This window comes from Notolepis coatsorum (assembly GCF_963971535.1).
Source record: "Notolepis coatsorum genome assembly, chromosome: 18".
NCBI classification, from domain to species: Eukaryota; Metazoa; Chordata; class Actinopteri; order Aulopiformes; family Paralepididae; genus Notolepis; species Notolepis coatsorum.
The window spans coordinates 56,134,716-56,161,446 of NC_140182.1; the positions used below are offsets into that span (position 1 = coordinate 56,134,716).

At 46.6% G+C, this 26,731-nt stretch overlaps 1 pseudogene across 1 annotated transcript in view; it reads left to right on the top strand.

The window, feature by feature from the left end:
- Positions 1 to 26,731, top strand: part of LOC311245372 (patatin-like phospholipase domain-containing protein 7) — a 202,012-nt pseudogene that overhangs the window by 104,970 nt on the left and 70,311 nt on the right. The window contains exons 20-22 of the transcript in view: positions 4,668 to 4,962; positions 13,583 to 13,701; positions 14,507 to 14,663. The product of the transcript in view is annotated as a patatin-like phospholipase domain-containing protein 7 (transcript). The remainder of the gene's footprint in view (positions 1 to 4,667; positions 4,963 to 13,582; positions 13,702 to 14,506; positions 14,664 to 26,731) is intronic.

Consider the following 26,731-nt stretch of genomic DNA (forward strand, 5'->3'; position numbering starts at 1 on the left):
GTTAAATTGTCCCTTTCTATAAATTGTCCCGTAATTATATTATTAACCCTTTCACTACCACACTATCAAGGGTTAACCCTTGCACTGTGACATACAGACGGTTAACCCTTTCACTGCCGCACGACCAAAGGGTTAACCCTTTCACTGTGACAATACAGACGGTTAACCCTTTCACTGGGCGCCTGCTCAGCGAAAGCAGGAAGTGGTGAAGGCAGCGTGACCTCCCACGCGTTATACTTCACCAATGAGAGTCCTCGCTGCCAGGTGAAAAGAGAGCCACTGGCTGTCTCCACATGTGTCGGAGGAAGCATGTGGTCGACCTTCAGGGTTCCCTTGTACCGACCAGTAGGAGGAACATGCGCACAACAACCAGGTAGGGGGAGGGGGGGGAATTGGCATAACGACTAAATTGGGACGGGGAGAAAAATAGAAAATCGGGCGGAGAAAAAGAGGATAAAAAAAAGGAAGGTTAACCTTTCACTACCACACTACAGAAGGTTAACCCTTTCACTAATCACACTACAGAAGGTTAACCCTTTCACTACCAAACTACAGAAGGTTAACCCTTTCACTACACACTACAGAAGGTTAACACCTTTCACTACCACACTACAGAAGGTTAACCTTTCAGTACCACACTACAGAAGGTTAACCTTTCACTACCACACTACAGAATGTTACTCTTTCACAACCACACCACAGAAGGTTAACCTTTCACTACCACACTACAAGACGAGGTTAACCCTTCCACTACCCACACTACAGACAGTAACCAATTCTATGAACGTGGATTTACAATGCCGATGTTGCAGACCGCGAATATGACCTACATCCCGGGGAGTCCACACGCGTACCCCCCCCCCCCCCCCCCCCCCCCCCCCCCCCCCCCCCCCCCCCCACGGCTTAATATTTAATATTCCCATTGCGGGCAATCTGCATTACTGGAGATGGAATCTAATGAGTGTGTTGAGGATTACTTAGCCCGTAAATTACGGTTTAATTAGGCTGAGCAGGATTATACCCTATTAGTGGTAATTAAAGCTGGAGGCGGCTGCTGTGGCGTTTGAGTGAGTGGAGAGACTGATGCGGTGCAGCCCAGCGCTCTGTAGATCACCTCCCTGCCGTTTGAGTGGAGAGGAGGGAGAGCTCTCTGCAGATCACCTCCCTGCCGTCTGAGTGGAGAGGAGGGACTCACTCTGTAGCTCACCTCCCTGCCGTTTGAGTGGAGAGGAGGGAGAGCTCTCTGCAGATCACCTCCCTGCCCGTCTGAGTGGAGAGGAGGGACTCACTCTGTAGACTCACCTCCCTGCCGTCTGAGTGGAGAGGAGAGACTCAATCTGTAGCTCACCTCCCTGCCGTCTGAGTGGAGAGGAGAGACTCACTCTGTAGCTCACCTCCTGCCGTCTAAGTGGAGAGGAGGACTCACTCTGTAGCTCACCTCCCTGCCGTCCAAGTGGAGAGGAGGGGACTCACTCTGTAGCTCACCTCTCTGGCCGTCTGAGTGGAGGAGAGAGACTCACTCTGTAGCTCACCCTCCCTGCCGTCTGAGTGGAGGAGAGACTCACTCTGTAGCTCTCCTCCTTGCCGTCCGAAGTGGGAAAGGAGGGACTCTCTCTGTAGCTCACCTCCCTGCCGTCTGAGTGGAGAGAGGAGAGACTCACTCTGTAGCTCTCACCTCCCTGCCGTCTGAGTGGAGAGGAGAGACTCACTCTGTAGCTCACCTCCCTGCCCGTCTGAGTGGAGAGGAGAGGACTCACTCTGTAGCTCACCTCCCTGCCGTCTGAGTGGAGAGGAGAGACTCACTCTGTAGCTCACCTCCCTGCCGTCTTGAGTGGAGAGAGAGAGACTCACTCTGTAGCTCACCTCCCTGCCGTCTGAGTGGAAGGAGAGACTCACTCTGTAGCTCACCTCCCTGCCGTCTGAGTGGAGAGGAGAGACTCACTCTGTAGCTCACCTCCCTGCCGTCTGAGTGGAGAGGAGGGACTCACCCTGTAGCTCACCTCCCTGCCGCCTGAGTGGAGAGGAGGCAGAGCGCTCTGTAGATCACCTCCCTGCCGTCTGAGTGGAGAGTAGATCACCTCCCTGCCGTCTTGAGTGGAGAGGAGGCAGAGCGCTCTGTAGCTCACCTCCCTGCCGTCTGAGTGGAGAGGAGGCAGAGCGCTCTGTAGATCACCTCCCTGCCGTCTGAGTGGAGAGGAGGGACTCACTCTGTAGCTCACCTCCCTGCCGTCTGAGTGGAGAGGAGGCAGGAACGCTCTGTAGCTCACCTCCCTGCGGTCTGAGTGGAGAGTAGATCACCTCCCTGCCATCTGAGTGGAGAGGAGAGACTCACACTGTAGCTCACCTCCCTGCCGTCTGAGTGGAGAAGAGGCAGAGCGCTCTGTAGATCACCTCCCTGCCATCTGAGTGGAGAGTAGATCACCTCCCTGCCGTCTGAGTGGAGAGGAGGGACTCACACTTTGCTCTTGTGAAGACCCACTCCTCCTATCTGACCTCCGGGAGGGTCATCAAGGAGAAGCCGCCTATTCTCAGTTCTTGCCCCACAATGGTGGAACGAACTGCCCACCCCAGTTAGGACAGCCGAAACTTGTCCAATCTTTTGCCGTCGACTAAAGACGCACTTCTTCAACCATTATGAATGAATGAATGACCTTTATTTATATAGCACCCTTAACAGCACGAATGCACAGGGTGCTTTACAGCATAACATATAAAAACAACAGACAGCAGTTAAAAACAGTGAACCAAATAAAATAATAGAATAAAAGAAGGGGACATGCATTTCTATTCCTAGCACTATATGGGCAACTTTATACAATTCCTGTGAGTCTATTGAAGACATCTGTAAGGTTTTTTTCAAAAAAAAATGCATTGTTTTATATTTCTAATCAAGTACTCAAACCATCATTTTTCATCCTCAGCATTTCAGGCTGTTATGGCCTGGCTCCGCCCATAAGCACTTTGAGTGACAGTCAGTCACACAGTCTGCGACTGGTAGACAGAGAGAGATAGAGAGAGAGAGAGGGGGGGGGGGGGAGGGGGGGGGGGGGGGGGGGGAGAGAGAGAGTTAGAGAGAGAGAGAGAGAGAGAGAGAGAGAGAGAGAGAGAGAGATGAGAGAGAGAGAGAGAGAGAGAGAGAGAGAGAGAGAGAGAGAGAGAGAGAGAGAGAGAGAGAGAGAGAGAGAGAAAAAAAAATACAGGCCGTTATTGATAAGGCCCCCTCTCTCCCTCCCTCCCTCTCTCTTCCTTTTTTCTTTCTTTCACCTCTCTCCCTCTCCCGTTCGGGTGTGCCGCGGGCAGCTTGTGCCCCCCCTCCCCCCCCCCCTCCCTCTCTCTTCTTCCTTTCTTTGTTTCTTTGTTTCACTCTCTCCCTCTCCCGTTCGGGGGGGGTGTCCCGCGCAGCAGGTCCCCCCCCACCAAGTGCTCCCGAATGCTCTCTATCTCTCTCTCTCTCTCTCTCTCTCTCTCCCCTCCAGAGTGCATGCAGAGGTGGGTTTCACTCTGCCGCAGTATGAGGAAGTGGTTTCCACTCGCTGTGTAGTCAGTCTAGGTAGATTGTGGGTGGGCATTAGCTACAACCACAGAGCCAATCACATCACTGATCGGCAGATCTGAGTGAGCGGGTGTTGGTGTTAGGGACGGATGAGTTCAGTGATGTAGATAGGAGCCTGACCGTGGAGTGCTCTGAATGTAAAAGTGAGGAATTTTCAAGTGAATTCTGTAGTGTACCGGGAGCCAGTGCATGGATGCCAGAATGGGAGTGATGTGACATGATTTTTTTGACCTTGTGAGTAGCCTGGCCTGCAGCATTTTGGACCATTTGCAATTTGTCTGTGGATGATTTAGTGAGACAGGTGAAAAGTGAGTTGCAGTAGTCAAGCCTAGAGGAAATAAAAGCATGCACGGACAGTTCTAATTCAGAGTGAGATATGATGGAGCGGAGTTTTGCAATATTTCGAAGGTGAAAAAAGCCGGCGAGTGTTTTGACATGTTTGTCTAGGCCTGGTCGAAGACAACACCCAGGTTTCTCAGATGGGGGCGTATGTTGTCTTTGAGGGACCCCAAGTGGGTGGCCACTCTAGCTGCAGTCTTCTCAGCTGCTATGATCAGCACCTTGGTTTTTGCAGCATTTAACTGGAGGAAGTTACTCCCCATCCAACTCTCAATGCTGAGCAGGCACTCCTGAAGGCTGAGTTTCTCCAACTTATCAGATGTAAAAGAGCAAAGTAGCTGTATATACTGTCCCGCCCTGAGCCTGTCTCCCCCTGTGTTCTGTACTGTCCCACCCTGAGCCCGTCTCCCCCCTGTGTTCTGTTCTGTCCCGTCTCTCCCCTGTGTTCTGTACTGCCCTGAGCCCGTCTCTCCCCTGTGTTCTGTACTGTCCCGCCCTGAGCCCGTCTCCCCCTGTGTTCTGTACTGTCCCACCCTGAGCCCGTCTCCCCCCTGTGTTCTGTTCTGTCCCGTCTCTCCCCTGTGTTCTGTACTGCCCTGAGCCCGTCTCTCCCCTGTGTTCTGTACTGTCCCACCCTGAGCCCGTCTCCCCCCTGTGTTCTGTTCTGTCCCGTCTCTCCCCTGTGTTCTGTACTGCCCTGAGCCCGTCTCTCCCCTGTGTTCTGTACTGTCCCGCCCTGAGCCCGTCTCCCCCCTGTCTTCTGCTCTGCCCTGAGCCTGTCTCCCCCCTGTGTTCTGTACTGTCCCGCCCTGAGCCCGTCTCCCCCCTGTGTTCTGTACTGTCCCGCCCTGAGCCCGTCTCCCCCCTGTTCTGCCCTGCCCCTGCAGTTGGAGCGCATGCTGGAGTGCAGTGCGGTGCGGGCCCAGAAGCAGCTGGTTCTGCTCCACAAGGAGGACGGGCCCCCGCCCCGCGGCACCGCAGAGTGGCTCAACATGCGCAGCTGGATCTCCAGACACCTGCACCTGTCCTGCCCCCGCCGGGTGTTCTCCAAGAGGAGCCTGCCCAAACTGGTACCAGCACCACGCACACACACACACCTGCACCATGCACACACACACACATGCACCACACACACACACACCTGCACCATGCACACACACACCGGCACCACACACACACCTGCACCATGCACACACACACACCTGCACAATGCACACACACCTGCACCTGTCCTGCCCACACACACACACCTGCACCATGCACGCAGGGTTTCCGTTATCCGGTAATTACAGTTTTTTTTACCGGGAAAATCTGTTGAAGTCCGACATATTTAAATCTCTCCGGTCATAATGTCCTGCGTGCGCTCTGATTGAATGCCATAGCCTGCGCGGCCACCATAACGACACCACTGCTGCAAAAACATATTCTGCGCGCAAATATGTGTAGCCCTGCTTTTCTTTATCATAAATCGATCAATAAAGACCGTATTAGATCCCCAATTATCATATCATGGGGTATCATTGGAAAGCCACACTCATTGGCTACAACCCTGTGCAAAGATTTTCGAGATCGCCAAATGATTGATGGAGCTAGAGCCCCGGGAGTCGGGGGTGGTAATGTGTACTTTTGCGTACTTTGGGGCACGCCTCACATATCGGCATGTAACTTGAGAACCGCTGAACGTATTTTGTTACCTGAAAGGGCAATCGACAGGCAACAAATAGGGCTTTAATTCTATCTATATATTGTATAATATGTAAAAGAAATGCACACCCGAGCCACTAGAGGTCGGCAAAGTGGCATTGCGAATTGTCCACATGTGGGACCTTGGATGTTAAGAGGTTAATGTTTAAAAAATATATATATTTGTAGCCAAGAGTAAAGACCATAACCCTATCAAAAACAGTAGTCAAAGTGTATATTTTCATTTTTAACAATTTCTTTTTACGATTGATCAGAAATACGAATTTATCGGAAAATGCTAATTATCGTAAAACCGCAAGGAAATTACTAAATCCAGATTCAACCCTGCCATTGGAAAGTGGAGCATTTTCCCTAACCATAGATGTATGATTTGGCCATAATAAGGTCAAGGTCAAGTTCAAGGTCATATATGAATTCATAATTAAAATCGATTATCATTTATTACTGTATCTACAAATCCTTCTGTTTAATCATCTTCCCTTTATTCATTTGCTTAGATTCTTTGTACACATGATCTCAATAAGGTGGTGAATGAGCTCAGTGAGCATTTTCTCGTACCCCGCAGATGTTACACTTTAACTGCCGGAAGACGTGTTTAGGCGTCCTTCCCCGCCTTGCTCAAGTTGCCGAAGACGCCGTAACTCGTCTTTGATATCAATATTTCAAAAACCTGTGATCGGATTCATATTTCCCATCCGCTGGCCTGAGACCCACCAAAAAGCCCCACTGAACCCTCTAGCGGTTCGGCGCAATCGCCAAACAGGAAGTTACTTGGACGATGTGCTGTTCACCCATATTACTTCCGGGCACTCGGTATAGGTTCCGGCACTCTAGCTCGTCACAATACATAGCGATCCGTTGCCAATAACTCGATAAACAACATGATTTGGACGTATATACTATTATACAAGCTGGAAATGGACCGGATATTTCTACATCCCATAATGGAAAACTGTCTACCCCACGCTGATAGCCCAACGGCCCGCGGAGACTGGGGTGAGTTTTAGCGTGTAATATTTCCGTGTTCGACACTAACTGCTATGATAAACATTTGACCCACATTAGATGAATGGTATAACGCTGCCCACGGAATTATAAACGCCCCCTCGCCCATCTGGTCAACATCAGATGACGTGTAGTAACTTCCAGAAGTCCGTCCAGTTGGATTTTTTTATATCGCGCCGATTGCTATCAAACTGTATTTGATCATCAATATAATGCATTTGGGGCTATAAATCACGTTCTGGAGAAAGCTGCAGAAAGAGATGAAAACATACTTATACTTTAGATCATATTTTAGTATGAATATGTGAATGAAAAAGTGTAACGTTCATACACCCTGAACAATACATATAGGACATTGAATGGGCCCTAATAATGGCAATTTAGCAATAGAATTTAAAAAGTTATAGCCCTGCAAAGAAGGGGAACTTCTCCATAGACAAATAGAGCTGGCAACCTATGGTATATCATGAATTTAGCCTTAGGCAATCAAAGTGTTAACATGGTATTTATTCACCGTCAAAGATGCAAAAATAAATCATAATTTATATTCTCCTTTTCTTCATTACAATTTACTCAAGCCTAGTAACAGCCACAATATTTCTGACAATGGAAATACATACCCCCAGGCACGGGCATTTGAGCAATGGAGCAAGTGGAGCAGCTGCACCCCCACAATTGAACTTGGGGGAGCAAACGTGTGCTTTTGCACCCCCACTTTTTGATCATATGAAAAATATGATATGCCCCCCCCCAATATATAAATGTAACCATAACTACGTAATTTCAATCAAATTAATAATACGCAATGACACTTAATAGCAAGTTTTTAAGTTTCCAAAGATTGTGACCCCCCTGCCCGCCCACATTTTAATGGTTTGATCAACTGCCTCCCACGGCCCCTCCCTCCCCCAGCAGTCAGTGGCGCATGCTGCAGGTAGGCTGAGTATAAATATCACAGGCCACCGAGTGTGTCATTGGTGGCAGACTTTTCCAGTAAGTTGTTCAAACAAAGGATTATGTTAGACATGTCTTTACTACACTCAATACAATAAAAGTGTTCCACCCGTACCGGTCCCGAAATGCCATCTGGTCATACCGTAAATCCTCTAATAGTGGAGGTACATTAACGTTTCCCTCACGTTAGCATTAGCTTTAGCGCTAGCCGCTAGCTAACGTTGTCATAATATCTAGGTCTGTGGTGTCAGTTGGATGACGTTGACTTTGTTCGCTATCTATATGGCAGACGAGGCTGGCGTTGTCCCGTTGACACATTACAGACCATGATGCTATGATAACGTTAGTAGCTAAAGCTACTGCATGTCAACAACTCGATTCGACTGAGGAAGTCGAGAAGGTACCACACCTTCTTGTCCCCGGACACTGCAACCTTTTAGAACATAGGTGTCAAACTCACGGCCCGCGGGCCAAATCCGGCCCGCCATGTCATTTGATGTGGCCCCCCAAGAGCTCAGGTAAAAAAAAAATATTTTTTTTTTACATTAATATTGGGTTAAAAAATAGCAGTGTTAAAATAATTGTGGGTTAATGCGTTAATAAAGCTTTAACTTTGACAGCCTTAGTTATTACACATTCTTACACATACATGTATGTTGAACATCTGAGGTAACAAAGGAAAAAAGCCAAAAGCTCTTACTCCTCAGACATTCTTTGACAATTTTACAGCCCAAAATACAAAAAAGATCCAGGCGGAATAGGTAACAAAGGGTTGAAGAAATATTGTCTGAACTGTCAGGTGTGACATAACCGAGCATCTCGCTCAATTGAATAAGAAGCTGTAGGGACGGAAACAAGTCCCACCCAAAACTTGACCAATATAGTTGTGAACTGAGACAACCCTTATTTTGTTATTTTTGAGTACAGTTACAGTTGTGTGTTCATGCACAACTGCGATATGCTAGTTCAATAATTTTTTTTTTTTTTTTTTTTTTGGATTACAGAAAATGTTCACTAAAGTGCTATCTGTTGCAGCGGCACTGTTTTCCATGAAAATACCATATTTGGATAAGTTTGACCATTTCTCAAAATCTGAAAATCATTATTTAATAAAACACAGAAAAGGATCACCAAGTTACTCTGGATAAAACATTTTTTTACAGACAACATTGAGACAAACCTTCCTGACACATCTCCATCCAAACGCTTGGAAGAACTCATTGAAATCTCATCTGATACCACCTGGATAGCTAGTTTCAGAGTGTGGTGCTGAGTACCAAGTATCTCATGATGCAGCAGTTAAGGTGTTGATACCATTCAGCACCACATATCTGTGTGAAGCTGGCTTTTCATCCATGACAGCTCTGAAAACAAAATATAGGGCCAAGTTGAGCCTTGAGGATGACATGCGTGTTTGTTGCCTTGTCAAAGATCTCCCCACGTATTGACCGTATTATTAGCCAGCAGCAGCAGACCTCGCATTGAGCTCGAAATTTCCACTGAGTGAACGAGTGCTTATTTTCTGTATTTAAAAATAATACATGATTTTCTGTTTTTGAGAAATGGTCAAACTTATCCAAATATGCTATTTTTATGGAAAAGTGTGCAGCTGCAACAGATAGCACTTTAGTGATACTTTTCTGTAATTGTATTTAAAGAAATATGCTATTTGATTTACTACTACAAGCAGTGTAATGTCAACAGTACTAAGCCATTTAGACCTGAAACACCTGTTAATAATGCATTATATAGCCTGCATATACACACAAATGTGTTTCCCGGTTTCTTAAATAAACATTATTTTGAAAGCAAGCACTTTTGTCATCATTGTAGCAAAAAAGACAGTACCGGAAAAGTCTTTATCGTATGTAGGGGTGCCCTGGAATATTTTATTGAACACAGGGGTGCCTTGGCAGCAGAAAGGTTGAGAACCCCTGCACTAGTAGACACCAGAAGGAGCTCCCCAAACCATGTTAAACCCAGATTCGGCTCAAACAAGGGACTAAACACGTTTAGCAATTATGCCACATCAATGTGGAACGCCCTACCCACAGCTGTAAAGGAATATGAATTACTACCCACTTCCAAAACCACTCTCAAAGAGCACCTACGGGAGACTGCAATTCGAAACTGGCCCCTGTAAATGTCCTAACCCAATAATACACGAGACCCTCTTCTTGGGACCAAGCAAGGTTTCGTCGATAATCCAATGTACAGCTACCCCCCCCCCCCCCCCCCCCACCCCGCCTACCCTTTGGTTGTGGGAGGGATCTGGGGTCACGTGGAGTGTGTTATACGAATTAACGTCTAACTTGACTGTTTCAGCCAATCAGAATCAAGAAATGTGCATGCCATTGTATAATGATTGATTGACTATTGTGTCATGTGAGCACAGACACAGTGCACACAGAGGTCTTAGCATCACACTAACGTGCATGAATTTCAATAGCGCTCTAGCCTCTATCTCTAAGCAGACTGCTAAAGCTTAAGCAATAATAATACGTTACCATTGAACGATGAAGCGTCGAAAAATAACTGATTTCTTCGGGTCAAAGTTAACCACCGTCAATCCAGCCCACAGTGAGCTCTCTAAGGAACCAGCAGTAGAATTTCCAACTGTCATTGATCCAGTTAGCCCCTCTGCTGCTACCGTGAGTGCTGCAGGGATCTCTCAAAAGTCCAATCAACCAGACGACCCGCTGTTCTCGCAGGTACAAAACAGATACAAGGAGAAGGGACATCTCAAAGAAACCGGTCTGTTCATCCCAAGTGGTTCAAGGACCACAGATGGCTAACGTTTTGTCAAACAACTAAACAAGAGAAAAACTTTTCTGCACACAATGTCGCCTTTGGACAATGGAAGGACTCGGTTCGGGTTTAAGCAACACCAATGAGAATGCATTTTCAGTGCTTGGATTTCAGAATTGGAAAAACACTGTACATTCTTTTTGAAAACATGAGAGTAGCAAATACCACAGAGGCCATGGCTTACTACAGGTACACATTTCCCAGCAACCTAGCACGGGGTGAGTGTTGAAATTTTTTAATCCTATGCAACTGGTTGACTGCCGTGTCACATTATTTACGCTTTCTAATCATACTGGCTGGTTAAGTAATGCATTGCATATTATGATACTATTTGATTATGCAACTGGTTGACCGCCGCATCACATTATTTACACTTTCTAATCATACTGGCTGGTTAAGTAATGCATTGCATATTATTATTTTTTTTTGGATTACAGAACATATTCACTAAAGTGCTATCTGTTGCAGCGGCACTGTTTTCCATGAAAATACCTATTTGGATAAGTTTGACCATTTCTCAAAATCTGAAAATCATTATTTAATAAAACACAGAAAAGGATCACCAAGTTACTCTGGATAAAACATTTTTTTACAGACAACATTGAGACAAACCTTCCTGACACATCTCCATCCAAACGCTTGGAAGAACTAATTGAAATCTCATCTGATACCACCTGGAGAGCTAGTTTCAGAGTGTGGTGCTGAGTACCAAGTATCTCATGATGCAGCAGTTAAGGTGTTGATACCATTCAGCACCACATATCTGTGTGAAGCTGGCTTTTCATCCATGACAGCTCTGAAAACAAAATATAGGGCCAAGTTGAGCCTTGAGGATGACATGCGTGTTTGTTGCCTTGTCAAAGATCTCCCCACGTATTGACCGTATTATTAGCCAGCAGCAGCAGACCTCGCATTGAGCTCGAAATTTCCACTGAGTGAACGAGTGCTTATTTTCTGTATTTATTTATATTTTTTGAGAAATGGTAACTTGGTGATCCTTTTCTGTATTTAAAAATAATACATGATTTTCTGTTTTTGAGAAATGGTCAAACTTATCCAAATATGCTATTTTTATGAAAAAGTGTGCAGCTGCAACAGATAGCACTTTAGTGATACTTTTCTGTAATTGTATTTAAAGAAATATGCTATTTGATTTACTACTACAAGCAGTGTAATGTCAACAGTACTAAGCCATTTAGACCTGAAACACCCGTTAATAATGCATTATATAGCCTGCATATACACACAAATGTGTTTCCCGGTTTCTTAAATAAACATTATTTTGAAAACAAGCACTTTTGTCATCATTGTAGCAAAAAAGACAGTACCGGAAAAGTCTTTATCGTATGTAGGGGTGCCCTGGAATATTTTATTGAACACAGGGGTGCCTTGGCAGCAGAAAGGTTGAGAACCCCTGCACTAGTAGACACCAGAAGGAGCTCCCCAAACCATGTTAAACCCAGATTCGGCTCAAACAAGGGACTAAACACGTTTAGCAATTATGCCACATCAATGTGGAACGCCCTACCCACAGCTGTAAAGGAATATGAATTACTACCCACTTCCAAAACCACTCTCAAAGAGCACCTACGGGAGACTGCAATTCGAAACTGGCCCCTGTAAATGTCCTAACCCAATAATACACGAGACCCTCTTCTTGGGACCAAGCAAGGTTTCGTCGATAATCCAATGTACAGCTACCCCCCCCCCCCCCCCCCCACCCCGCCTACCCTTTGGTTGTGGGAGGGATCTGGGGTCACGTGGAGTGTGTTATACGAATTAACGTCTAACTTGACTGTTTCAGCCAATCAGAATCAAGAAATGTGCATGCCATTGTATAATGATTGATTGACTATTGTGTCATGTGAGCACAGACACAGTGCACACAGAGGTCTTAGCATCACACTAACGTGCATGAATTTCAATAGCGCTCTAGCCTCTATCTCTAAGCAGACTACTAAAGCTTAAGCAATAATAATACGTTACCATTGAACGATGAAGCGTCGAAAAATAACTGATTTCTTCGGGTCAAAGTTAACCACCGTCAATCCAGCCCACAGTGAGCTCTCTAAGGAACCAGCAGTAGAATTTCCAACTGTCATTGATCCAGTTAGCCCCTCTGCTGCTACCGTGAGTGCTGCAGGGATCTCTCAAAAGTCCAATCAACCAGACAACCCGCTGTTCTCGCAGGTACAAAACAGATACAAGGAGAAGGGATATCTCAAAGAAACCGGTCTGTTCATCCCAAGTGGTTCAAGGACCACAGATGGCTAACGTTTTGTCAAACAACTAAACAAGAGAAAAACTTTTCTGCACACAATGTCGCCTTTGCCCTTTGGACAATGGAAGGACTCGGTTCGGGTTTAAGCAACACCAACGAGAATGCATTTTCAGTGCTTGGATTTCAGAATTGGAAAAACACTGTACATTCTTTTTGAAAACATGAGAGTAGAAAATACCACAGAGGCCATGGCACGGGGTGAGTGTTGACATTTTTTTATCCTATGCAACTGGTTGACTGCCGTGTCACATTATTTACGCTTTCTAATCATACTGGCTGATTAAGTAATGCATTGCATATTATGATACTATTTGATTATGCAACTGGTTGACCGCCGCATCACATTATTTACACTTTTTAATCATACTGGCTGGTTAAGTAATGCATTGCATATTATGATACTATTTGATTATGCAACTGGTTGACCGCCGTGTCACATTATTTACGCTTTCTAATCATATTGGTTAAGTAATAAATATTATGATACTATTTGATTGTGACTAAATGTAGGCTATAATCAATAAACAAATGCGTTACGAGCATGTGCCTTGGTTTGGGCGGAGGGAGTAACATCACATAATTTTGGCCAATTGGCCCTAACCATTCCAAATGCATTCCGCAGTCCATGGGCCTACATGTAATTTTAGTTTAGTTCGTTTGCAAATAGTTTTTATTCTATTTTATTTTATTTATTATTAACTCACTGCCACTTTATTTTATTTTACTATGTACCACTGCTGCTAGAATATTTGCACTAGGTTCTCTTTTACCTCTTTTATTTACTTCACTTTTTGCTTTATGTTTATATTGTCGAGATCTTTTTATATACACCGTGGGAAGGGGGTGAACGAACGTAATTTCATTCAATTTCTGTATGCATTGTCTCGCACACTATGGGAAATGACGACAATAAAGTTGCCTTTGACTGTGCTCCTCAGAGAGAGATGTACCAGCGCGTGTTTGAGAAGCCTCCAGATCGCCACTCAGACTTCTCCCGTCTGGCCCGCTTCCTGACCGGTAACAGCATTGCCCTGATTCTGGGAGGAGGGGGCGCTAGGTACTGCTACTACTGTCTAGACACACACACACACACACACACATACACACACACACACACACACACACACACACACACACACACACACACACACACACACACACACACACACACACACACACACACACACACACACGCACACGCACACACACACACGCACACACGCACATGCACATGCACACGCACATGCACACGCGCACATGCACGCACACACACAGGGAATCACAAGGGAAGTAACTGTACATTATCCCCCGCAGTTTCACAACTAACAACATAGACTTTTTAAAGCTAAGAAAATGTATCTCTTCCTCTATGATTGACTACTAATCCTGGTAATAAAAGCCAATGCCTTTTTGTATTTGTCACGCACACAATGGCAAATTAAATATTTTCTAGCTTCCCCAATCAAAGATGAACAGATAAGAGAGAAAAAAAAGTTTCCATAAAATCAACTCGATAGGCCTCAATGACAAACCCAGTAGATCTGTAATATGACCCGTTTCATTTGGGATCTGTCTCTCTCTCCCCCGTGTCTTGCTGTGTGCGTCGCAACCATGTTTGATTTATGTCTGTCTCTTGTTGCCTGGTCTGTCCTTTTCTGATGCTCTCTGTCTTGTCTGTTGCTCTGTTGGCTTCTCCTGGAGCTGTGGCAAGGTGGGTATCAGTTAATCACACCGAGCGCCCCGTTTAGAAACATGACCTGTTGGCTACAGTACAGTATAGGCCTTTCCCTCTCTCCCTCTCACAATGCCAAAACGGTGGAGTTTTGACCAGTGCTCCGTTACTCTATCGCCCCGTGTTTCAGGGGGTGCTCTCAGGTGGGGATCATACGGGCGCTGAACGAGGCAGGCATCCCCATAGACCTGGTGGGAGGTTCCTCCATCGGCTCCCTCATGGGGGCGCTGTATGCAGAGGAGAAGAGCAACAGTCGCATGAGGATCCGCGCTCGCAAGTGGGCTATGGTAGGTAGCGTTTTTATACAGAGATCTTAACCTCTTAACAGGCTCCCAGAAAAGTGGCAATTTTTTTACTTGAACTTGAGGACTGCATACTTTTTTAGCTTTATACTTTATACTTTTCTCTTTTGAAAGATACCATTCTGAAATTACTAATGCAAAAAAGGAAAATCACTTTTAGTGCTAATGAAATAGAGTAACAGAGGTCTGAACTTGAGTTGAACTTGAACTTGTGTACTAAACATTTTCTGTAGTGGTTGCAAGATTCCATATTCCAGCATAGAGGTATAAGCTGGAAAACACAGCTGTTCCATAGCCTGACGTCTTATGTAGTACAGGTCCAAATTTTATAAAAAGCCATTCAGAAATGGGTCCTTAAGAGACGTCTGAGTAAAACCAAAAAAGAAAAAAGCTCTCCAAAATCCATTTCCTCATCCACCACTGTGTGTTCTGACATTTTATTCACTTATGGTTTTCGCTCTTCAACTTTCAACTACGTCCCTTATTTGCACCCCCCCCCCCCCCCTGTGTGGGGTATCGTTGGAAACCTACACTTGTTGGCTAAAACGCTGACCAATCATTTTCACCGTCAGCGGGTGATTGGCAATTATATTATCATACTGGCAATCGTGTCTCGCTCTGCCATACTGAGATAGCCCACGGAACAAAACACATGCACCCACTTGCACGTAACCACGCCACTCCCCTGCGTGCCTCTATAACAGGCAGGAAGTGGTCACGCTTTCACCCTTCCTCATTCTTTTCCAAACGTGGAAGCAGCTCATATGCACTTTCAAACAGGAACTTTGTTATGAAGCGTAGGGAGAAATTACGCAATGTTGGACTTTCGCCAGAAGTACGCCAGCCCCCGGATCCTTCTCGGCACGTCCAGACAGCACGGCGGTCGTATCCTGTTTTTTCCTCGTCGCTTAACAGCGGACCGATGGACTTCGCGCGCCGCTTGGCAGTCGAACCACGCCGTGCCCAGGTAGGACCTGCACTGGCAGGCATTGGTACTGGCAAGTTTAATACTGCTCGTTGTTTTGTGAGACGACCAGGCGATGTATTGGCGCAGGGGGCGGGATATTTGGATAAACGTGGTCATCATGACTCACTGTTGGATGTTTTTCCAAGTATCCTAGCACGCGCAGCTGAAGCTAATGCTAAGATGTGCCCCGCCGGGGTTGTCTTCACTCTTCCCTCCTCTTAACCATTCATGCTGACGGTCAATCGGTGTCTAATGTTGGGGGTTTAGCCGAGGTGTATTACCCTTTACATGGGTGGATGGGCTGACGACAGGGCTCAGGGCAGGTGTGCATTTGTGAATCTATGAATTGAAAATGGGGGACCCTAATGTTTTCTCTGGTCTGCATCCCCTTAACAATTGTGTGTATTGGGCTAGCCCATTCTGCAATATGTTAGTAACGTTTTCGTTCATTCATTAATTTATCCCTTACACGGGTGCATGCACAGGTGTGACGCAGTGGAGGTTGTTGCATGACTACTAGTGGAGCAGTGCTTCACTAGTAATAGACTTTGGTCAGCAGCCGCCACTGGTGTTCCGTGCTTAGTGGAGCAGGTGGCATCGGTCCTTTGCCCTGACATGGTGGAACGGTATCCCGCCCGGCCGACACCAAGAGCATTGGCCGCAGTACAGAGTTTAGCAGCAACTAACAACATTGCTCAATTGGCTGCTTTTCTGTCAAAAATGGTGTCGGGTGGTGGGGCCTTAGGGCCAATCAACGTTAAAACCATCGCGCAAGGTTTTGAGGTTATTCAGCTTTTGACCCAGCCGCAAGCTATAACCGCAGGGAGGGCTAGGATGCTGTCAACGGTTGTTCACAGGCATCTTTGGTTGGAGCAATCTCCCCTTGAGGAGGGGAGGGGTCTCCTCCTCAGGGCTCCCCTCTCCGTGGGTGGACCTTGGTCTGTCCACGGAGGCGCGGGCGGTATTTGACCTGGGTTCCACGCCGCCCCACACCGAGCAGCCAGAGGTGAGAGCACAGCCTCGCCAGCGGCTGTGGCGAGGCCCCCGGCCAGCGGCCATGTTTCCCCCGCCTGAGATACCCTGGACACAAAGTGTGACCACAGGTGATCACAAGGCCGACAGCCTCGGCGGCAGAGGGATCGGCTATATTAGATGGGCACGCCCTAAAAAAACGTTGGCATCTAGCTGTGTCTAGCACGCTCTCCGGTTACTCCCCCCCGCTACACTACGGGACACAGGGGTCTGATTTGTTCCCTTTGGCTGCGGGCCGCGTTCTTCCAGTGAAGCGCAAGCGGCCCCACATTTCACTTCTCATGGAGACAGGGGCTGACACCCAGTTGCTAGCTAGGCCTGGGTCTGTCTATGAGAATGCTGTGCTGTCAAGCGGCTCCCACACCACACGTCCTGCGTCTGTGTTTGGTGAGCCTGGTGTTGTATCTGTCGACGGAGCAGGGTTCCCTGTATCTAAACAATGTTGTCAGAGGGGGAATTCTAGGCCCAGGAGGTCGCAGCGTGGGTTCCCCCCAGCCCCGCCCTCGCCAGGCCGGGTATTACGTTAGTGCCTCCCCCTTCTGGACTTCCGATGCCGCGGTGGTCAGCAGGGACGCGTAATTTGGGTGGTAGTAATATCACTACAGGGCTACGGTGTGTAGGGACTCACCCTATCGGGCACCGTGGGGACCACACACCATGCATGTCCAGCTGCAGAGCAGGCTATCCTCAGCAAGCTAAGCCGGGAAGATGCTCAGCGGGGGAGCCTATGTCACCAGGGGTGATGGCCGCTCCCCCCATATCAGACCGCCTTTTCTGTCGGGGTCCCCCCCTTGGGTGCGATTGCCTCGTTGGTCGAGTCAGGGTGCCATATCCCGGCTCCGCGAGACACCCTGCTCACGCGGTTGGCGAGACCAGGGTTGACAACGCGCAGCGGGAGGGACCGGGCCACCTATCTACGATTCCTAGCGGACCAGCAGCAGTTGGCGGTGGGGGCACTTTGGAATTTTTACCACGTATGGCTGCAGTAGTAGCCATATGTCGGTGTGGATGGAGAGAATGCTGAGGACGGCGCTTGTGTTACAGTTTACACACCCCCGCCCTCTGTTTTTTGGATTTGTTACAGACTATTGTCAGAGTCTGCGGCAGTGACAGCCCTGGCCGAGGAGATTCGTTCTCTGGCGGCGAAGCAGGCGATCATCGTGGTCCCATGGGTGGACGCGATGAGCAGCGTTTACTCCCGATATTCTCTGGTGCCCGAGAAATCGGGGGGGGGGGGGTGTCAGACCCATACTGGACCTGTCCCATGGAAGGTTCAGAATGTTGACCGTCACCCACCTGTTAAGCGCTGTCAGGTGGGAGACTGGTTCACCTCCATAGACCTGAAGGATGTGTATTCACCCCGATCTTCCCTCCTAGGACATACCTACGCTTCCTTTTTCAGGGCTTAGCGGACGAGTACCAGAGGCTGCCGTTCGGCTACTCTCTGGCTCCTCGCATCTTCACCAAGTGCGTGGAGACCGCGCTGGGGCCTCTGTGTCGTCAGGGGATACGAATTTTATTCTACCCTGGATGACGTTCTGGTCCTCGGCCGGTCAGAGAAAATCGCCAGGTCTCATACCAGGCAGGTCGTGGAATTCCTCACCAGCCTGAGTTTTGCTGCAGACTGGAACAAGAGTGCTCCTCTTCCCAGTCAACGGGTGGAGTACTTGGGCTTATTTCTAAGCTCAAGGTCTATATGGGCATCCCTCTCAGAGCGGCGGCGAGAGGATGTTCTCGGCGCGCTCGCGAGGCTCCGTCCTAGGACAGTTACGGCGCTGACCGTGATACGCATGCGCGGTATTATGGCATCTGCTCAAGCTGTGGTCCCTCTTGACCTCCTCTTCATGAGGAGGATACAGAGGTGGGTTTTTTGGTGTGAAAATAGACCCTGTGAGAGTCAAGTGGGAGCTGCTGAAGGTTCCCATGTCAGTACTGGGAGACCTCGCCCTCTGGGGGGAGCCTGGGGCCCTCACCAGCGGGGTCCCCATGGGCAGCAGGCTGTCACATGTCACGGTCTTCACTGACGCCTCCCTCACGGGATGGGGGGGACATGTCGGACCGACACAGTAAGGGGCAGCTGGCAAGGACCATGCTGCCCGGTCTGCACTACATATAAATGTGTTGGAATTGAAGGCAGTGCTTCTAGTCCTCGGACAGCTCGGCCATCAGGTGATGGGCGAGGATGTTCTGATCAGGACGGACAGCACGACGTCGGCGTCGTATGTCAACAGACAGGGAGGAGTACGCTCCTCCCGTCTCCACCGGGCGGCGGCCGATTCGGTCCATGGCCGCCCGGGATTCTGTATGCGTTCCCTCCATACACCTGATAGCTCAGCTGTTGGAGCGGGTACGTCAGGAGCGCAGGACTTTGATCCTGATCGCGCCGGACCGGGGCACGGCTGTGTGGTTCCCGGTCCTGAATCAGCTCTTGGTGGCCCCGCCGTGGCCTGTTCCGTGGTCATCGCGGGCCCTCTCTCAGGCACACGGAACGATGTTTCTGCGTCCTGTTCTTGGGCAGCCATTGATGGTTTCGCTGCTGAAATGGTGAATCTGGAGGGGATGTGTCTTAACCCTACTGTGGTTAACACCATCCAGAACGTGCACGCTCCGTCCACTACCGCGGTTTACGCTGGGAAGTGGCGTATGTTTCGGGAGTGGTGTGAGGTTGGGGGCCTGGACCCAGTGTCTTGCCCCCTGGACTCGGTTCTTTCCTTCCTCCAGTCTATCCTGGATAGGCTGTCGGCCTCGACAGTGAGGGTATACGCCGCGGCTATATCCTCTTGTCATGTGGGTTTTGAGGGCGGTACGCTGTTCAGCCACCCTCTCGTGAAACGTTTCCTGCTTGGCGCTCGGCATCTCAAGCCTGTGGAACGTTCTCTGTCTCCGAGTTGGGACCTCCAACTGGTCCTGGGCCGGTTGTCGGAGGCCCCGTTTGAGCCTCTTGAGCAGGCGCCGTTGGATCGGCTGTCCTTTAAGACTGCGTTCCTTTTGGCCATCACCTCCGCTAAGCGCATGGGTGAGCTGTGTGCTCTCGGTGTGGCCTGAGTGCCTGTCTATTCGAGCCGATAGCGGTGCGACTCTGAGGCCTAATCCGGTCTTCGTGCCAAAGAATATCCGGAGCTCTTTCCTCTCCAGGGATATTATGATTCAGACGTTTCATCCTCTTCCTCACGCTAGTGGGTTGGAGGCGAGCCTTCACCTGTCGTGTGCTGTCCATGCACTGATGGTTTACCTTAGTCGCATGCAGGATCTCAGGGCTTCCGATCAACTGTTTGTTTGTTATGGTGGCCCGCGCGAGCGGGTAAGGCGCTGTCCAAGCAGCGCCTGTCACATTGGTTATGCGAGGGCATTGCCCTTTGCTACACATTGGCTGGACAGGTTCCCCCCGGGGGTGTCAGGGCGAACTCCACTCGTGGTGTGGCGGCCTCTGCGGCCCTGTTGGGGGGGGCCTCGGTGGAGGACATCTGTGCTGCGGCCTCCTGGTCCTCCCTGAGTTGTTTTGTTAAGTTTTTACCTCATGGACATGACTGGGGGTTCTGTCTCCCAGGCAGTCCTGAGGTCCGGGACCTCTCCTGCATCCCGCCATCAGGTGGGCTAGCGGGAGTGTGTGGGTGTGGACCGCGGAGTGGTGTGTCACACGTGGTCCCGCTTGCGCTGTGCGTTCGGGGGTGCCTGGTTCCCCTTTTTCGCACTTTGGTTGTAGTTGACTGCCTACCCCCCTTCGTTAGGATGGGCGGGTGGACGGGACTCCCCTCCTCCCTGGCAGGGGCTTACGGGCCCTCAGGGGGTGCATTTGACGTGGCCACGCATCAACTCTGCCCTGTATCTCAGTATAACTATAAGATTTATTATTCTTCCTGCTCCTTTTGTCCATGGAATGATAATTATGATTGTGTAATGAAGAAACTCTGATTGTATGATTCTATGTGGCAAATAAATATTCTGAATCTGAATCTGATAATATAACGTAAGGTTATCCTATAACCCTAGTTATATGAATACTGGCTGAGCGTCTCGCTCTTCGGCGCCCTGAGGTCCCTCTGATGCTTTCCGCGTATGGAATTCGAACTTGGAAGGGTGAAAGCGTGACCACTTCCTGCCTGTTATAGAGGCACGCAGGGGAGTGGCGTGGTCACATGCAAGTGGGTGCATGTGTTTTGTTCCGTGGGCACAGTAGGTGCTGGAGATAATGATATCTCAGTATGGCAGAGCGAGACGCTCAGCCAGTATTCATATAACTAGGGTTATACGTTCTGGAGCGCCTGGAGTCCGGGGTGGTCATCTGACGCGTGGCGTGTAAAAAGACGCTCGCCTGACATATCGTCATGTAACTTGAGAACCAAATCACGGATTTGGTCGAGTGAGGTGGAGTTCGAAAGGCAACAAATAGATCTTTCGAACGGTATATTATATGTTCGGCGAGAAATGCAGCCCCGAGCCACTAGACGCTCGCAAAGTGCCATGACTTGCGTGCATTCCGCGCACGGCCCATGCATGGTACCCCACCTGTTAAGAGGTTAGGAACACGCCAACATTTGGGGAAATTCGCTTACCGTCTTCTCCAGAGAGAGACAAGAAGATAGATACCGCCAATATGGTGGCGTAGAGGAAGGACGTAGTGGAACGGGCTCCTACACAAAAACTTGATGTATCGAACATACTCCGCTTAACTTAAGTTTATGTCAACTCACGCTTATTAATCACATATCTAACGAAGAAATGCCACCCAAAAAACCCGAAGTGAGCAGGAAGCCGATGGCATCGCCCGGCGTTAGCACTAGTGCTAGCATGAGACCACAAGGGGCTAACGCGCCAGCTAACAATGAAGCTAACAATGAAACACCACCGACATGGTTTCTTGGGGAACTGGAGAAAGTATTCGATATAATTCAAGCCATGATGGAACTTAAGCTGAACTCTCTAAATATCGCGGTGGAAAGACTTATCAATGACAACCAGGCACTGGGGCAACGTGTTAAGGAAATGGAGGGAGTGCACGCTAGCTACGGTGATAGCCTCAACTCCCTATACCAAGACCTCAGCGACCATACAAAAAACACAGAGGAAGAAATCTGCTGTCTGAAAGAAAAGCTTGACGACTTGGAAAACAGAGGGAGAAGACAAAACCTGAGACTGATAGGATTCCCAGAAGGTGTGGAGGGGGAAAACCTTATCGATTTCCTACAAGAATAGCTCCCCAAAGTACTGGATCTAGACACCGGGCAACCCATTGAGATAGAGCGGGCTCACCTTTTTCTTAAAGTGACATGCACCCCCTCAGAGCTTATAATTGGTGGTGATTTTAACCTGGTATTAGACCCTGGATAGATCCTCCCCTAGAAACAATATCAGACCAAATTACGCTCACTAGAGACTGATATAAAATCGCTTGAAAATCAACATTCCCTATTACAATCACGGACCTTATTCAATCAGATAATGGCAGAAAAGGCAGAATATAACACTATCACCTCGCGAGAGGTAGAAAACGCTATGTCAAGGTTGAAACATCGCTACTACGAACAGGGTGACAAGGCAGGGAAACTACTAGCGTGGCAAATACAAAGGGAGGATTCCGCAAGGTGTATACCTGCCATTAGGGAAAGTGACAAAGGGGAGTTGACCCATAACCCACTGCTCATAAATCGGACCTTCTCAGACTTCTACAAGTCTCTCTATTCCTCGCAGTGGGAGAAGAAACAGGAGATGTGTGAATTCTTAGACAACCTAGTTATACCTAAGTTAACAAAAGGTACGATGGGGGACCTTGACAGGGAGATAACTAAGCAAGAAATACTAGATGACTTATCAAAACTGACATCAGGGAAAGCTCCAGGGCCGGTCGGCTTCTCTATAGACTTCTACAAGGCATTTATAAACTGATAGACCCTCTCCTAGAAATGTTCAACTACTCCATTGAGAATAACCAACTACCTGAAACCCTGGAGCAAGCTCTTATTATAGTCCTACCAAAACCAGGGAAGGACCCTACCTTATGCGGGTCATACAGACCAATTTTGATTATTTCCAACGAATATAATTTTTTTACTAAAATCATAGCCACTCGACTTGAGAGAGTAACCTCCTCACTTATTAATACGGACCAGATCGGTTTCATACAGAATCGCTCATTAATAGACGTGAGAAGATTTCTTAACTTGACGCACTGTGCCAAATCCATAGAAAACCCGGTCATTGCGATCTCGTTGGACGCGGAGAAGGCGTTTGACCGCGTAGAGTGGCACTTTCTCTTCGCAGTTCTACAAAAAAATTACTTTGGCCCAAATATGCTAAGAATGATCCATATGCTGTACCTTAATCCTACAGCCAGGATACAGACCAACTCCGAGATTTCACCTTCTTTCCCTCGAAGGCGCGGTACTAGGCAGGGTTGTCCTCTTTCCCCTACACTTTTTGCGCTGGTAATCGAACCCCTGGCTATCGCAATAAGGTCACATAAATCTATTAGTGGGTCAAAGTGGGTCTTGAGAGCCATGTCATCTCTTTATACACGGACGACATAGTCCTGTTTCTTACCAATCTTGACTCATCCATGCCTGCCCTTATGGAACTACTGTCAAAGTATAATGTAATCTCAGGCTACAAGGTTAAAGGAAAACTCCAACATTTTGGGAGATTTGCTTATTTGCCAATCACCCTGGAGTTAGACAAGAAGATACATACCTTTTTTCTTCTCTGTGCATGCAGTAGGAGTAGGAAGACGCGCACCGTTAGCCTAGCTTAGCGTCAGTCACTGGAAGTAGGTTCCTCCATTAGCCTAGTTCCCAACGTCTTCCTACTCCTACTGCATGCACAGAGAAGAAAAAGGTATGCATCTTCTTGTCTAACTCCAGGGTTCCCAAAATGTTGGAGTGTTAAGATACATACAGTACCTTTTTCTTCTCTGCATGCAGTAGCAGTAGGAAGACGTGCACCGTTAGCCTAGCTTAGTGTCAGTCACTGGAAGTAGGTTCCTCCATTAGCCTAGTTCCCAACGTCTTCCTACTCCTACTGCATACACAGAGAAGAAAAATGTATGTATCTTCTTGTCTAACTCCAGGGTAGATGGCTAATGGTAGATAAGCTAATTTCCCAAAATGTTGGAGTTTTCCTTAATGCGCAAAAAAGTGTGACCATGCCCCTTAACTCAGTAGCCGAAAAAATACCAAGGTCCAATTTCCCCTTCCTCACTCAATTTGTAACATATTTGGGTTTAAAGATCCCTAACCAAATAGATTAAATTGTCTTACTAAATCATGACCCACTACTTAAAAAAGTGGAGAAGGACCTAGATAGATGGATGCAGCTACCTCTCTCGCTAATCGGACGTGTGAACTGCATTAAGATGAACGTCCTTCCTAAATTTCTCTACCTTTTTCAAACCCTCCCTATATCTATACATACATTTTAAATTTATTTGAAGGATAAACCCCTTGAGATATGCTATCTCGTTTTCGAGGGGGTCCTTAACATAGGATACAAAACATACAATACAATACATAACAAAACAAAAAACAAGACAACAAATGCACTTATACACTGACAGACGCTCTCCCAAGCTAACTCCCACAATCCACACTGATTCATCCCAAGAGGATCACCAATATATATATATATATATATATGTTCCCTTATAAAACACAAACAAAATTATAATTTGATCTGAAAATGACATTTAAGCCCTAACACAGTAAATCAATAACAGGTGCAAGTAGTCTGTAGATGAGTGAACAAAGATATCTTGAATAACCGGTAAGAAGTAAGAGATCTGAGTGAACTAGGCAGTTTGTTCCAATCAGCTGGTGCTTTATATTTAAAGGCAAGTCGACCGATAGCTTTGATGGTTCGAGGTATACTAAAGAAAGGAAGATCCGTGTGTCTTAAATTATAAGTTGAACTATATGGTGTTAAGAACTGCTTTAGATAGGGGGGATAATTAAAGTAAATACATTTGTAAACAAAAAGCAACCAATGAAAATGTCTTCTGAATTGGGGAGAAAGCCAGTTTAACAACTCAAACATAAGACAGTGATGGGTTCTATAAGGACACCTCAATATAAATCTGCAAACACTATTATAAGTAACATTTAAAGGACGGAGATTTGTTAGTGTGGTGTTTTGATAGACTATGTCTGCGTAATCCATTATTGGAAGTACCAGCTGTATAATGATTATTTTCCTAACCTGAAGAGAAAAACAGTTAATAGAACGATACAATATTCTCAGGCTACAATTTGTTTTCTTCATCACAGCATCAATATGTGACTTGAAGGTGAGTTGAGAATCAAGCCAAAGACCCAGATACTTATATTCATCGACATTTTCAAGAGGAGCATCATCTAAAAACGTAATCGACAACTGATTTGATATTTGCACTAGATTTGATCTAGTACCAAACAGCATACTATAGGACTTCTTCTTATTTAATAAAAGTTTGTTAATAGATAACCATTTCTGGACAGCATCAAAATGAGTCTGTAAAGAGTACTGAATTTGTTGAATATCAGACTTAGAAGAATAAATCACTGTATCGTCAGCATACAATTGAGTAAGACAGTCAGATGGTATCAGAGTGAGATCATTAACAAATATAGAAAATAATAATGGTCCTAAAGATGATCCTTGAGGAACACCTTTATCCATAATCAAAAAATCAGACTGTTTACCCTGATATGATACACACTGACGTCTCTGGTGGAGATAGGAATTGAACCAAAGTAAAGAATTATTAGAGACACCAATAGCACACAGTTTGTCAAGAAGAAGATAATGATCAACCAAATCAAAAGCCTTTGTGAGATCTATAAATATTGCACCAGTAACCATGTTATTGTCCATTGCTGAGTGAACATCATTGGTCAACTTCAGAAGGGCTGTAGTTGTGGAGTAGTTTGGCCTGAAACCAGATTGGCATGGTGATAAAATATGAGAATCATTAACATAATGGGATAATTGATTAAAAATTAGTTTTTCAAATACTTTTGCTATACTATTAATAATTGAAATTGGTCTATAATTATTGAGATCAGAAGGATCACCACCTTTATGCAATGGAATGACTTTTGCACATTTCCAGCTTAATGGAGTTTCATTAGTTGTTAAAGATAAATTAAATAAATCAGACAAAGGATATGATAATACATGAGATGCAAGTTTGATGAATTTGATCTCCATACCATCTGAACCACAGCTAGTACCCAATCTTAATTCATCAATGATCTTCTGAACATCAAGCGGACGAATACTTCTAAAGGAAAAAGAGCTGTTGCATCTGGTGTTATTAAGAGGCACATCGGAATATGAAGAGTCATTAAATTTGAGTCTGCAGACAGAATTAAAGTGCTGATTAAAGGCAAGTGCAATTGAGGAGGGATCATTGACAACTTCATTATTAATTCTAATATGAGTGGGATTTATAGATGACTTCTTAGTAATGCTGTTGATTCTCTTCCAAAACAGTTTTTTGGATTGCTAAATTCATTGCTTAAACAATCTTTGAAATAGTTGGATTTAGCATTTCTTGTTTTAGTTGTACATAAGTTCCGTATTTGTTTATATGCAATGAAGTCGGCAGAATCCTTTGTCAGACGATGCTTTTCCCAAGCCTTATCTCTTTGTTTATACAGATTTATAAGTTCACTATTAATCCAGGGCAAGTGTCTACCCTTTACTTTGAGCATCTTCCAGGGAGCATGATGGTCAATAACATTAGTAAGCTCAGTGTAGAAGAAATTCCATGCATCTTCAACAAATGGAATCAATTTAAACCTGTCCCAATTTATAGATGTTATATCTTGAATAAAGTGCTCAATATTCAAATTCCTACATTGTCTTATCCTGATAAATTTTGGTGGTAGACGTGGTAACTTTATCTTCCAAATGCAGAAGATGATAGAATGGTCGCTGAAACTATCAGGTAACACACCAGAGTTTGAAATTCTGTCCGGGTGTGATACGAGAATCCAATCTAGCAGAGACTTGGATCTAGTATCAACTCTAGTAGGCTCACTAATGAGTTTAGTTAAATTGACACTGCCAAATAGGTTTCGAGCAT